This window comes from Rattus norvegicus, chromosome 19 (genome assembly GCF_036323735.1).
Source record: "Rattus norvegicus strain BN/NHsdMcwi chromosome 19, GRCr8, whole genome shotgun sequence".
Taxonomy (NCBI): Eukaryota; Metazoa; Chordata; class Mammalia; order Rodentia; family Muridae; genus Rattus; species Rattus norvegicus.
Genome location: NC_086037.1, coordinates 59963537 through 59976888, shown reverse-complemented (window position 1 = coordinate 59976888; position 13352 = coordinate 59963537). Strand labels below are relative to the sequence as shown.

Here is a 13352-nt window from a genome sequence, read left to right as displayed (position 1 = left end):
GTCCTCTCTCTGTCTGTCTCTGTCCTCTCTCTGTCTCTGTCCTCTCTCTGTCTCTTTCTCTCTGTCTCTCTGTGTCTCTGTCTGTCTCTCTCTCTCTGTGTATACAAGTATATATATATATATATATATACATATATATATATATTTCAATTTTCTGAAAATTTGAAACTGCTAATATGAAGACTGGAATTGGTCCTCCTCAACCCAACAGAGCCTATGAACTATAAGGACTCCATATTCATGATGCTTTAATGAACTACTTCAAGGAAGAAGTTGCTTTGACTCCATCCTTCAAGGCTAATGGTGCTCTCTAAAGAGAGACAATCATAGACAAGCCATGCATCCCCACAGCTCTGGCAGGTGGGACACCAGCTGCACTTTTTGGGGTTTAATTATATTGTCTCCAAAGTTTCTTGGCACTTCTTCGATTAATTAATTAATTGATAATTAATTTATTGAGGTTGTCTTACACAGCCCAGGCTGGCCTAAAACTTAATCTTTTTTTTTTTAAAGATTTATTTATTGTATATGAGTACACTGTAGCTGTCTTCAGACACCAGAAGAGGGCATCGAATCTCATTACAGATGGTTGTGAGCCACCATGTGGTTGCTGGGATTTGAACTCAGGACCTCAGGAAGAGCAGTCAGTGCTCTTAACCACTGAGCCATCTCTCCAGCCCCCCTAAAACTTACTATGTAAGCTAGGGTGGTTTTGAATTCCTGATCCTCCTGCCTCTACCTCCTGAGTGCTGGAATTGATGACAGGGAGGAGCCACCAAAGCCAGGTTTCTTTGCATTTATATTCTGTATATTTGACTCTCTTTTTAATCTTTCAATCAGTCTGCCTGCATATACATTTCTCCCTTCATGTATGTGTTTTGTTTATAATCTTATACTTATGGAGTACATCAGATAATATGTATGTATCAAGATCCTTAGAACAGGTCGAAAGATGAAATTCCAGGCATTGGGCTTCTAAGAAAGTCTCTCCAATTCAGATAAGGAATTCTGTACAGAGATGGTCGACGATGGGTCACTTACGATGGGAAACAAGGCAGGGAGATGGCTCAGTGGGTAAGAACAGTTGCTATACAAGATTAAGGACCTGAGTTTGAATCCCCAGTACTGTGTAAACAAAACAAAACACAACAGGACAAAACGATACCACAAAGCCCAAAGAGCTGCTTATAGCCTCCTGTGCCTCTGCCTATGAGCCCAGCACTGGGAAGAGGTAGAGAAATAGCAAACACAGGGCATGCAGGCTGCCAGTTTAGCTCCAGGTCTAGTGAGAAGGGAATAGAGTGATAGCTAATACCCCACATCCTATTGTTACCTGCATTTGTGCACCAACACACACACACACACACACACACACACACACACACACACACACACACACGAGAACAATTCACACGTCTAAAGAAGATGAGACATTCCTTTGCTAGCCCACTATGTAAAACCATATTTAGGGTATATATCATATTCAATGTTCAGTAAATATTGCAGGACAGAGATAGATGTGCTGGGAGTTCTGTGAGACAAAAAGCAATTGCATCTTTTAGAGAAAAATATATTATAGGCTTTAAAATGGGCATAGGCATATGGGTAATGATTTATTTTCTTCTTTTTTTCCCTTAAAAAACATTTTTCTACCCCAAACCTTAAACATGCATGTAATTAAAAGCCAAGACAAATTCTCGAATTTTGTACATTTATATGGCAGAGGAAAGAGCTGCCTTTAAAAAAAAAACAATACTTACAGTCCTAAGAAAGAAGGGAAAAACTCTCTGACCCTTCTACAAAGTAAATTAAGTTACTATTTTTTAAAAAGCCCCCCTTCATCTTCTTCCATTTATGAGATGTTAATGTATTGAGTTACCCACACAGAAACGGTGGAAACTATTTACATAAGTCTTCCATGCTACCAGATTTCAGCTTGCTCAAATAAATCAGGCATCCATCTCTGGCCCGCTCGAATTTTGGTTAGTGGAACTCTTTGTGGAAATCGCATCCAATCCGTTTTTTTCCCCCCACAATCTGCCCATAATTAGTTTCACTGGGACAACTGCGAAAAAGTATTTTGCTGCTTTTAAATTCATAATTTTGGTTCAAGAGCCCCAGAATAAGATGTTTAGACAGAGTGAAAACTATTTTCTAACAAATCAATATTAATTTCTCTGACTGCTACGGTCTCGGGAGCCAGGACTGCTCTTGTACTGAGCTGACAGGAAAGATTTTTATTCCGACCAAATGTTATTCAAATATTTATAAGACTGGATAATTTAGTAAAGAAAATACAGATGGAAAGAGGCAAGAGGACTTTTTTTCCATGCTCCTTTCCCATTTACAAATGGAAAACTATAGAAAGAGTGTAGAGGGCAATTGGTATCCCCCTGCCGCGGCGGGAGTGAGCTCCTGACATCAGGAGATACCCACAGAGATCTCCAGGTACTTCTCTGCTAGCATGCTGATGAATTGGGGTGCTGTTTCAGTCAAGAACACCACACACACACACCTTACACTGGAAGAAGCAGGGTCCCGGGAGCACAGCCAAGAGCTGGGGGTGGGGCTGGGAACTAAAGACTGTCGCTCAGGGTAAGGCGAGCAGAGATAAAGGAAAGGCATGCAGTTGAGTTTACTTGGTATCTTGAATTCTCTAAGGGACCGGGTGAACTTTGTGTGTCCCTGGAAGTTTGTGTTACAGTATGACGCACACATGACAAGAGCCCAGGGCATGTACCTGTCACTAGATGCATCTTGCATGGGCCATGGGTGTTAATGCACGCCTAGAATCCCAGCCCTAGTGCGGCTGAGGCAGAGGGTTGTGAGTTTTAGGTCAGTCTGGGCTATACAGTAAGACCCGGATAGCAGGCCAGTGAGAGTGTTATCAGTAAAGCGCTGGCCACAAAAACATGAAGATCTTGGCTTGCTCCTTAGCACCCACAGGAAAAGCTAGTGGTGGTGACCTGCATCTGTAACCCCAAAGATGGGGAAGTGGAGATGGCACGATCCCTAGGGCTTACGGGCCTCCCAGCCTAGTCTACATGGCAGGCTCCAGACTGGTGAGAGACCCCGTGTCGTAAAGCAAGGCAAACAGCATTCATTCCTGCAGAATAATACCCGAGGTTCAGATTTCTCTCGCATATACGTGAGCACACAGGTGGACTCCCACACACAGGGGCATGCACACACCCCAAGCATGGAAAGGGAAACAGCATAGGAGCATATGACAGTGACTTCCTGCTCTATCCAATCTCAACCCTAGCTTCTGATGTAAGGGTTATTATTAAACCCCTCATAGCTAATAAGACGTAGGGAGGAGCATCTTTGGCCTCCCCATACCACAGTGGAGAGAGCTTGTGTGGATGTTTCATTTCTTTTTCCTTACATGCATGTTCTTTGACGACAAATAGCTTTGGGAGTGGAATCAATAGGTGGACGGGTCTTTTTTATGACTAGTGTTATACAGTATCCCTGTTGACAGCATTCCTTTAAGTAATCTAATTTAGGACACTTTTTTCATTTTCTAAGCAAACCCAATGTGTTTGTGGACTGGGTATTTAGCTTTCTAATCTGAGTGGTTTGGAAATGTTGATTTTTTTTCTGAGTTTCTCTAAACATATCTATCTTAATCAAATCCTGTGAATCAGTTTTCTAAAAGTTCTGACCTCCAATAAAAACTTCACTAAATTAGACGGTAAAGGCTTTTAGAGTTTTCTAGTACAGCGGGGATTATATAAGTGAACCTTTGTAAGGAACTCCAAGGAAGATGGACGTACTGGCTCAGACCTGTCATCCCAACACGTGTGGTGGCTGAGGCTGAGGGATCACTGTCAGTTTGAGACCAGCCTGGTTACATAGTGAGTTCTAGGATAGCCTGGGCTACAGAGTGAGACTCTTCTCTCAAAAAAAAATAAAATAAAAAAATAAAAACAGTGAAAAGAGGCTCTGGTGATTTGATGAGGAGACTCTGAAAGAGAATGTGTTTTGGAAAGGGGGGCTGTTAGGTTTTAGGGAGGGAGGGAAAGAAGAGAAAAGGAGAAGGGGAGAGGGGAAGAGGGCAAGGAGCGGGTCAGAAGGCCATCCAGTGGAACCATCCTTCAGATGAGATATGTATCATGACCTCCAACAGGCAGTATGGATGGGAGTTTCAGCCCTTGACCTGGAGGAAGCAGGCTCAGTTACTATGGGACTTCTGCTATGTGATAGAACAGGGCAAACGTGATGTAGGCTACATGTCTTTTTCAGGTAGGGGTCTGGGTGAGGCTGGGTGGGCTCCTGGCCTGCTTGCAGCCCTGGCTGCACAGGGCCTGGTTCCCTGAAGGGCCTGGATTCTCAAACAGTCAGCATCCTATAGAGCCAGTATTACACGCTGTACTCTGAGTCACGAAATGACTCCAGCTTAGCCCACGTAAGATCAGGTTGAGAGCGCGAAGTGTCTTTCCACTCAATACATCAACTTCTTTGAGGTCATCCTGTCCGGGTGGTGTTATTGTTCAGATAAATAAAAAAATTAACGGCTCACACCATGTCTGTGAACTCTCGGATGGAGAGCTGTCCAGGGGAACATCGGCAAGTCAGACAAGTGAATTCCCTTGCCTGTAATAAAGAAACAGGGAGTGGGGAAGGGCACACTGGCTGGGTTCCAAGTGTGGAAACCTGCCTATCCACCTTCAAAATCATGCAAGATTGCAGTTTGTTTAATGTTCGTCTTATGTGCTTAATTACCAATAGCGCTTGACTAATTATTTCTTGTTCTGTAGACAATTTAAACAGAGCTGGGGAAGCGACTCCACACTTTGGTAACGCAGGTGAGGATTTGTAACTCATTTTTGTAATCGCGTGATTCCCGGAGGGCTTCATTACAAACTCGAAAGGGAACAGGATGCTCAAAGCAGGTGACAGTCTCATTTCCACAGGTATGGGGGCTGGCGGAGGGGTGGGGGCGGGGGTGGGTGACACGCACAGGCATTGGACGGAAGTGATGGAAAATAAAGTAGAAAGTGGTCTTTAGATGTTTTGACCGTGTAAGGTGTTTTCATGTTAATAAGAGAGAAAGTGCGAAGGCAGCACAGTCTCTGGGATTCAGGACTGGTGTTTCTTCTGATGCCCGACTGGATCTAATGTCCCTGCAAGATTGGACTATAAGCCACCAGAAAGATCCCAGTTTTCTTCCTCACACATATAACTCCATGTGAATTGTAGACGGTACCACGAGGGCCACTTCTGCTTTGTCCTTTAACTGTACCTACTTTGATTCATTTATTTTCATTTATTTTGTGTAAGTGTGTATGTGTACGCGAGTATATTCATCTGACATATATGAACAGGTGCATGTACACATGTGCATACATGCATGTGAATGGCAGAGGTCAGTCATCCTTAAACTTCTTTCCTGAGGAGCTCCCACCTTAATTTGAGACAGGGTTTCTGATTAGCCTGGGGCTGGCACGTGAGGCAGGCGAGCCTTCCTGGCCTGTGAACCCCAGAAGTCTGTCTGTCCATGCCTCTCCGACTACTGAGGTTTCCAAGCATGCTAACCACACCTAGCTTTTTAAAGTGAGTTCTGGGGATCGAACTTGGGTCTGTCCTCCTTACGCGGCAGCAAGCATTTTGGCCACTAAGCCATCTCTGCAGCCTCCCACAACTGCCTTTTAATAGAAACTCTTGGTCAGCTACAATCACTGCCCCCTGCGCCCCCCCCCCAAGACTCCCTCATGTTTAGAAAAAAATATAAAACTTAAGCTTCAAAATCATACGAGAGTCTGAGAAGATTTTGGAGACTTGCTCCTAGGTACTGTGACGACACCTCTTGGATGGAAGTTAGCCGGCAAGCCCAGCTGTGCGTGCTTGTATTGCGTGGATTCTATGTGTGAGGAAGAAAATTGGGGTTTATCTTGTGGCTTATTTTCTAAGCTTGCAGGGACATTATTAGATCCAGGATCTACGCCATCGAGATTGAGTATCGCAGAAACAGGGTGTCAGCCTAAGTTTAAGGCCAACTAAGTAGTGAGTTCTAAGGAGACACAGGGAGACCCTGCCTCCCCTCCCCAACAAAGAAACAAAAACAAAGAAAAACAAAGCGAACCCAAAACAAAACCCAGCTCAGCTGTGGCTCATGTTACAGTTATGGAGGACAGAGATGTTTGGGGATGTGAGGAAATCTCCATAAAGGAGGAGCCTAGACCTTGCCTTCCTTTAAATCCTGAACAAAGGCACAGGCAGCGTGAAACCTTTGGAGTGACAGCGTGCACCATCTTCACATCATGCTGCCATTGTTGAAGGGGCTGCTCTCTAGTCTACCAAAGACAGGCTCGACGAGGACGTATTCCACACAGGTTCATGTATTCGAGCCTCTCATTCACAGCTGATGAGGTGTTTGGGGAGGGTGGTGGCTTCAGTGAAAATGGCTCTCCACGGGCTATAGGGAGTGGCACTCTTAGGATGTGTGGCCATGGTGTAATAGGTGTGGGCTTTTAAGGACAGGTGTTTCTGAGAGTGGACTTCTGGGTTTCAAATGCTCAGGGCCAGTGTCTTTTCTTACTGTCTGCTGCTCTAGTGGAGCGCTCTTAGCTACTCTCCAGTACCTGTCATGTCTGCCTGTGTACGGCCACGCTTCCTGCCATGACAATGGACTAAACCTCTGAACTGTAAGCAAGCTCTAAACAAATTCTTTCCTTTGTAAGAGTTGCTATGGTCACGGTGTCTCCTCACAGCAACAGGAGGTTAGCTAAGGTGGAAGTTGGTGCCAGGGATCAGGTCTTGCTGGGACAGGCCTGACCGTGCTTTTGCTTGGAGAAATGTGGACCGTGTAACTTTGGATTGGGAAAGCAGTGGGATGCTTTAAGCAGGGCTTAATGAACCCTAACTGGTAGGTGCATGGAAGACACTGGTGTGGAGGGTGATTTGAACTGTGGGGTCCTGGCTTAAGAACTTTCAGAGAAGGATGTGGCCTAGACACAGTTCTCGTGATGTCTTTGGTGAGGAATGAAGTTGCTCATTGCCCTTGTCTGGAAAGTCTACCTGAGGGGAAATGGAGACGTGGGGTCCAGCTGGCAAAAGTGAGTTGCTATGGGGCAGACCTCAGAGGTGGTCTCTGCTTCTACTTCTGACCCAACAAGAAGTAAATAAACCAAGCTCCCAGCTCCTACTGGGTCTCAGTTAGGGTTTCCACTGCTGTGAAGAGACACCGTGACCACGGCAACTAACTCTTCTAAAGGCACACATTTAATTGGGGCTGGCTTACAGTTTCAGAGTCTATCCATTAGCATCATAGCAGGAAGCATGGCAGCGTACAGGCAGACATGTGCTGGAGAAGGAGCTGAGAGGTCTGCGTTGTACTGACTAGTTTTGTGTGTCAAAGCCTACTCCTGCAGTGACACACTTCCTCCAACAAGGCCACACCTCCTAACAGTGCTGCTCCCCATGGGCCAAGCATATTCAAACCACCACACACAGGCGCGGATGAGGCCACTGGCTGTCATGCCTTCCTGGCCTTGATTAAAAGATACCTTCTGAAACTGTGAGCCGAGGATAAATGTTTCCTCCCTTCGTGTGTCCCGGTTGATTATTTTGTAGCAGAATAATTAACACACTCGATATGATCATGAAGACCCGCCCAATGGGCTAACCAACCCTTTCCAAGTATTGAAACTCTAGTATGTGACCCTGAAGCCCATATTCTTCATACTCCATCTCCCATTTTCCTCCTTGGATTCTTGTCCTCCACAATACTGAGGGTCGCAGGAGTTATAAGTTGCATCTGTAACCTTGCAGTTGGAGTTGAAACCAGTCTGCTGAGTCTCGGAAGCAAGCAGGACATAGAGGAAATTAAGAAAAGAATCGACAACATTTATGGAACTCTGATATGTGTCAAGCAGCATTCCTTACAGTCATTGTCTTATAGTTATTGTCATACCACACCCATGAGCTAGCTGTTCTTGGAAACATAAATAGAAGCTGACATCTACTGATGCCTGGTGTTCCTCAGAGAATGAACCAGGAGTTGTGTAAGTATTGTTTCATTTTTCTCCTCCCCCAACCCCCAAACCATATGAAATAGTCATGAAAGCTGTTTATCATCCCATTTAACTGAAGAGTAAACTGAGGGGAGGGCGGTCATGTGTCCCTACAGAGTTAGAAATGAGCCCAGGAGCTCATTTTAGTGAGACCTGTGAGACCATGGCCCAACATACCACTTCTATCTGCTATAATTTACCCTGGTCACTGCCTACCTTGGGACATGAAGCTAAAGAGTTGTTGGTCTGGGCCCCATCCGCAGTCTGACCCTCCAACAGCACTGTGGCACCACTGCCCTAAGCAAGACCATTTGGTGATGGTCAAATCTCTAAGGCTTGTGTTTTGTGCAGGAGGGGTCTGTGGCCATACTAACATAGATGCACAGTGTCTCATCTCATCTCAGAAGCTCAGCATGGTTGGGCCTGGTTAATACATGGAAGGGTAGCATGCAGAAGTACCTTGGTCCCCAGCTGGTAGAACTCTTTGGAAAGGACTGGGAGGTGTGGCCTTGCTGGAGGAGGTGTGTTACTAGGTGTGGGATTTGAGGTTTTAGAAGACTCAAGCCATTCCCCGTATGCACTCTGCTTCCTGCTTGTGGATTAAGATGTGAGCTCCCAGCCGTTCTTGCCACTATACTTTGCTGACCATCATGGATTCTAACCTTCTGAAGCCATATGCCCAAGTAAACCTTTTTATTCTATAAGTTACCCTGTTCATGGTGTTTTGCCACAGCAATAGAAGAATAACAAACACTGTAAATTAGTTACTTGTCTTAATATCTGACAAAAGTAACATAAGGAAAGAAGGGTTTGTTTTTGGCTCATGGTCTGATGATTCTGTCTATTGTGGGGAGGAAAGCAGGGCAGTGGGAGCACGAGGCAGCTGGCTGGTCATACTGTACTGGTCAAGGGGTAGAGATGGATGCTGGCACTGAACTCAGTTTCTCCATTCAGTCCAGGAGCCCAGTCCAAGGGACAGTGCTATCCACAGTTAGGGTGGTCTTCCCACTTTGGTTAATCCAATCTAGAGTCTTCCTCACAGACATTCTCAGAGCTTTGTCTGCTGGGTGATCTAGTTTCAATCATGTTGCCAGTTGATAAGAGTCGTAGAGAGCTGGTTTCAAATCCCCTCACCCAGTTACTTATATGAGTAAGTCAGTCCATTTGGGGAAACTAATTTTGCTAAAGTACGAAATACACTGAAAACTGTGTGGTTACTTGGCAGAGTGGAGGGGCAGGGTGTATCCATGTGTTTGTTCCTCTGGAGTCATTCAGTAAGTGTGTATTTAATGTCTCCATGTGCTGGAAAAGACAACACTGGCAAAACTATTCAAAAAGCTGAATTCTTGGGATTTTGTTTTTATTTCTTCAGGGTGAGGGAGCAGACAGAACACACGGACAGCTCTGAGCGCATCTGTCCATTCAGAACATTGTGAAGGAAGTATGTCAAGAAGAGAGAGCACAAGGGACATGGGCACAGGCTATGGTGGGTCAGTAGGAAGGACAGGCTCCGCAGAGAAAGGGATGTGAGAGCAAATCCCTGTGTTGAAGGAGGGCCCTTGGGTCCACGAGGGAAGGCCATTTCCGAAAGAGGGAACAGGGGCACAACTGCATGGCAGAGAGAGAGAGAGAGAGAGAGAGGAGAAATAGGTGGGAGATGAGGCAGAGAAAAGAGACAGGTAGATCCTAGGACCAGATAGACAGGAGGCAGGCAGGTCAGAAAGAGGAGGCACAGGACAAAAGGAAGCAGGATAGTCAGAGAGAGGAGGTACACAGGCCAGAGAGATGAAGCAGGTAGACCAGAGGAGGAGGCAGATAGGCCAGAGGAACAAACAATCAGAAGGAGGAGGCACACAGGCCAGAGAGTTGAAGCAGGCACTCAGCGGGAAGAGTTGGGCCTGTCAGACAAGGAAGCTCTCCTGTCCTAGGGTGTAGACTTGACCTTCCGCTCAGACTGAAACTGGATACAATGGATATCCAAGTCCAGGTTGGAGAAAGCACAGCAAAGGTTCCTGGCTTCCTGGCTCACCTGGATAACTTAGATGGGGAAATGTCTAAAAGTAAGGCAGGCTTCCTCCATCGGGTGACTTGGTTCTGGGAGTGCCTTCGAAGAAAGTATCTGTTCCGGGAAGAGGTGTTTAAATGTTCCAGGGGCTCTTGGAGCAGCAGAGCTGGGATCCACTTAACGTAACGGGCACAGCAATAAGACCATACTAAGAACGTTCGCATTTTCTCTCCTCGCATCTTCCTCGTAAGGAGGGAAGCCATATCTCCAGGAGGAATGCAGAATGTTATCTTATTTTATGCCCCAAACTAGAAAGTACATTCCACTGGGTTTGCTAAACCCTTAAGATGAAAATATCTGTTTGAGCACAGAGTAGCAGATGAGGTGTTTAAGGCATTTTTTTTCCCTTAGACTTTTTGGCTAATCTTCTTTTAGTTAATTTTCAGAGATAAAATCCAGTTATAAATAACCTGGGGGCGGGGGGAACACCTTAACTAGGATTCTCTGAGAATGGCAAATCTTTAAGAGCCAGGGTTTCTGCTGTTTAGAGATCTCTGGAGGAAGCGGTACTTTGAAAATTATCTAAGGCTGAGTAAGTAGAGAACACGGACAAATTAAAGAGCCAGGGAGTGGGGGGAGGAGGAGAAAGAGCCAATGAGAGAGGTGCTTTGACATTCACGAGGCAGCAGATCTTACCCTTGAAACTCCTTTAGGAAAGAAAAAGAGTCGAACTTTCAAAACCTATTTGTTTATTACAATAGAGAATTGGTGGGCTTCTGTCAGGGGAGAATGTGGGAAACACATCCTTACAAAAGAGAAGCAGACATGAGCCACAGTTCAAGATCATGCATTGCCGACGAGAGCCATTACCTCCACTGGAGGATCATGGGACTAAGCTTAAAATAAGAAGTTTTGGCACTGCCTTTAAAGGCAGCCCATGGAAGGAAAGGAAAGCTGTGTGCCTTCTCTGTGTACAGTGTCAACTAACATTTACAAAAGGGCTGGCAGGAGGCTGTGTAAGACATATGTGTTACTAGCTGAAATCTGAACATTTCTTCAGCACCAAGATAGACAGTGGGCTGCAGTCACTCTGCAGTTTCCATGCAGCCTGTTCCTAAAAAATAAAAGGCCAGAGACCTAGGGAGGGCATTCCTCTGAGCAACAACACCTTGCAGGACTCAACTGGGTCTTCCTAAGTGTCCTAAGGTCAAAGAGCATGTGAGAGGGGAGGTTAGCACCAAGTTAGTTCTATAAAGTTGTCACAGGTAGAAAAATTGTGGTGTGTGTGTGTGTGTGTGTGTGTGTGTGTGTGTGTGTGTGTGTTGTATATATGCATATGGAAGTCAGAAGACAACCTGAGTTATTCTCTCAGGTGCCTTCTGTTAAGTGCATGGTCTCTCATTAGCTTGGAACATAGCCATGAAGTAGCTGATCTGTGAGCTCCAGGGATCTCCTGGTCTCTGCCTCCTACTCACCCTGGCTAAGATTATAACTGTGTGCTACCACGCCATGTTTTCTTTTAAACTTAGGTCCGAGAATCATGGCAAGGCAAGTTCTTTAGTCCCAGAGCCATTTCCCAAGCTCAGGGGATTCTTATCTTTAACAAGTTAAGACCTGGGGCTAGGGAGTAGGCTAGGTGGTTAAGAGCACTTCCCACTCTTCCGTAGGATCTGAGTTCAGATCTCAGCACCCATGTCATAACTGCCTGTAACTTCAACTCCAGGGGATTCAGCTCTCTTCTGGTCTCCACAGGCACCCATAAATACACACACACAAACAAATACACACACACACACACACACACACACCCCTCCATATAGACAGACACATATCCATCTAATGAAAATAAAACAGAAAATGTTTACGTGAGTACAGGGGCTGAAAAGATTGCTCAGAATTCTTTTACCATTAATGATATCAAACATCTCCTACCTCCTAGTCAGGTACTATAGTTAGCAAAAAAGCAAGTGATGGCTTAAGGACATCTTTATGGAGAACAGATTTTAAGCCTTTCCATGGATGTGTACAGCACAGCAGACGAATACATACGTGAGAAGCACAAGTGTCAAACGTTTCACAAGCTGTGTGTTCACAGGCAGCCATGAGCTATATGAATAGAAGGGCGCTGTCCTTTGAAGGGCGCTTGTGCCTACAGTAAATAGAGACACTAAGGTGACCACCAATGGGGAGGGTAGATTAGACACCAACTGAGGGCAGCGTGCACACAGCCCCCGGTAACAGCTCTAAGCCAATGTGCAGTGTGTGGAAAAGGGACAAAGGGCAGAAAATTAGTGTTTATGGGATACTTGCCAGACATCTTGTGATAGTTTTGCAAACAAGCACAGTTTCCTTTCCTTTTTCTTTTCTCTTTCTTTTGTTGTTATTATTTTTTTACTGTTGCTTGTTTGCTTTGTTTTTTACCTACCACTTGGAGTATTCAAAAAAAATTTTTTTAACATTTATTTACTTAATCGGTACATGTCTCTTGGGGTTTGTGTGTGTACATATCACAGGACACCTATGGAGGTCGGAGGGTAACTTGCCATAGCTGGTGCTCTCCTTTTACCATGTGGGTTCTGGCCATCAGATTCGGTCCATCAGCTTTGGCCGCAAGCATTACTAACCACTGAGCCATCCTGCTGCCTCTCTCCCTTTTTAGCCAGATAGCATAGCGAGGTTAAGGGGTCAAAGCCATGGCTGCTGGGTCCATGCTGCACCACCATACTGCTGCATTTCCCGCCATGCTAATTCACTTCGTTGTCTCTCAACCTTCATCTCTTTGATATCCCTTTAAAGGGCTGATGGGTATTTTCCTATCGGTGAAATCAAGAGCTGGCTTATTAAGATCAGATGCTTGTGCTGTGTTAATCAAGGAAGACCAACCTGAAATAAGGGCAGGACCATTGATTGCACAGTACGACCTGCTCGGAGCTGTTGTCCTACAACTTGCCCCTTGGTCCCTTTCCTGGTCAGTCTCAATTTGGGGCTGAGCCAGTGATGTAGACTGACTTTAGACCAGAGGCAGAGGTAGCAGGAGCTGTGATACTCAGGCCCAGTGAGCATCAAAGACTGTGTCAGCCATGTGGCCCCTCCAGGACTCACCTTGGACCTTCAGAAAGACAACGATCCTTTAATCCGGTCATTGGGCTCACGTTCACTCCTCTCCCACTTCCGGCCACTGTGACATAGTTATTTGGGAGGTTCAGCAGTGTATCCAGGTCACAGGGACAAGGACAAAGCCATGGCAGGGAGGGGAGGGGGTCCTGTCTCGTCCTGTTTAGTGACAGTAGCTAACATTATTACTCCTGACTGTCTCGTTAAAAGAAATG

At 45.5% G+C, this 13352-nt stretch overlaps 1 protein-coding gene across 4 annotated transcripts in view; it reads right to left on the bottom strand.

Annotated features, from left to right (window-relative positions):
- Wwox (WW domain-containing oxidoreductase) overlaps positions 1-13352 on the bottom strand; it is a 930922-nt gene that overhangs the window by 292435 nt on the left and 625135 nt on the right. The window contains exon 10 of one of the 4 annotated variants that reach the window (XM_006255671.5): positions 4789-13352. This exon is cut by the window's right edge and continues 25323 nt beyond it. The exons of the other annotated variants lie outside the window; for them this stretch is intronic. The gene's annotated coding sequence lies outside the window, so the exon portion shown is untranslated. Of the gene's footprint in view, positions 1-4788 lie in introns of those variants that run through there. 4 annotated transcript variants of the gene reach the window in all.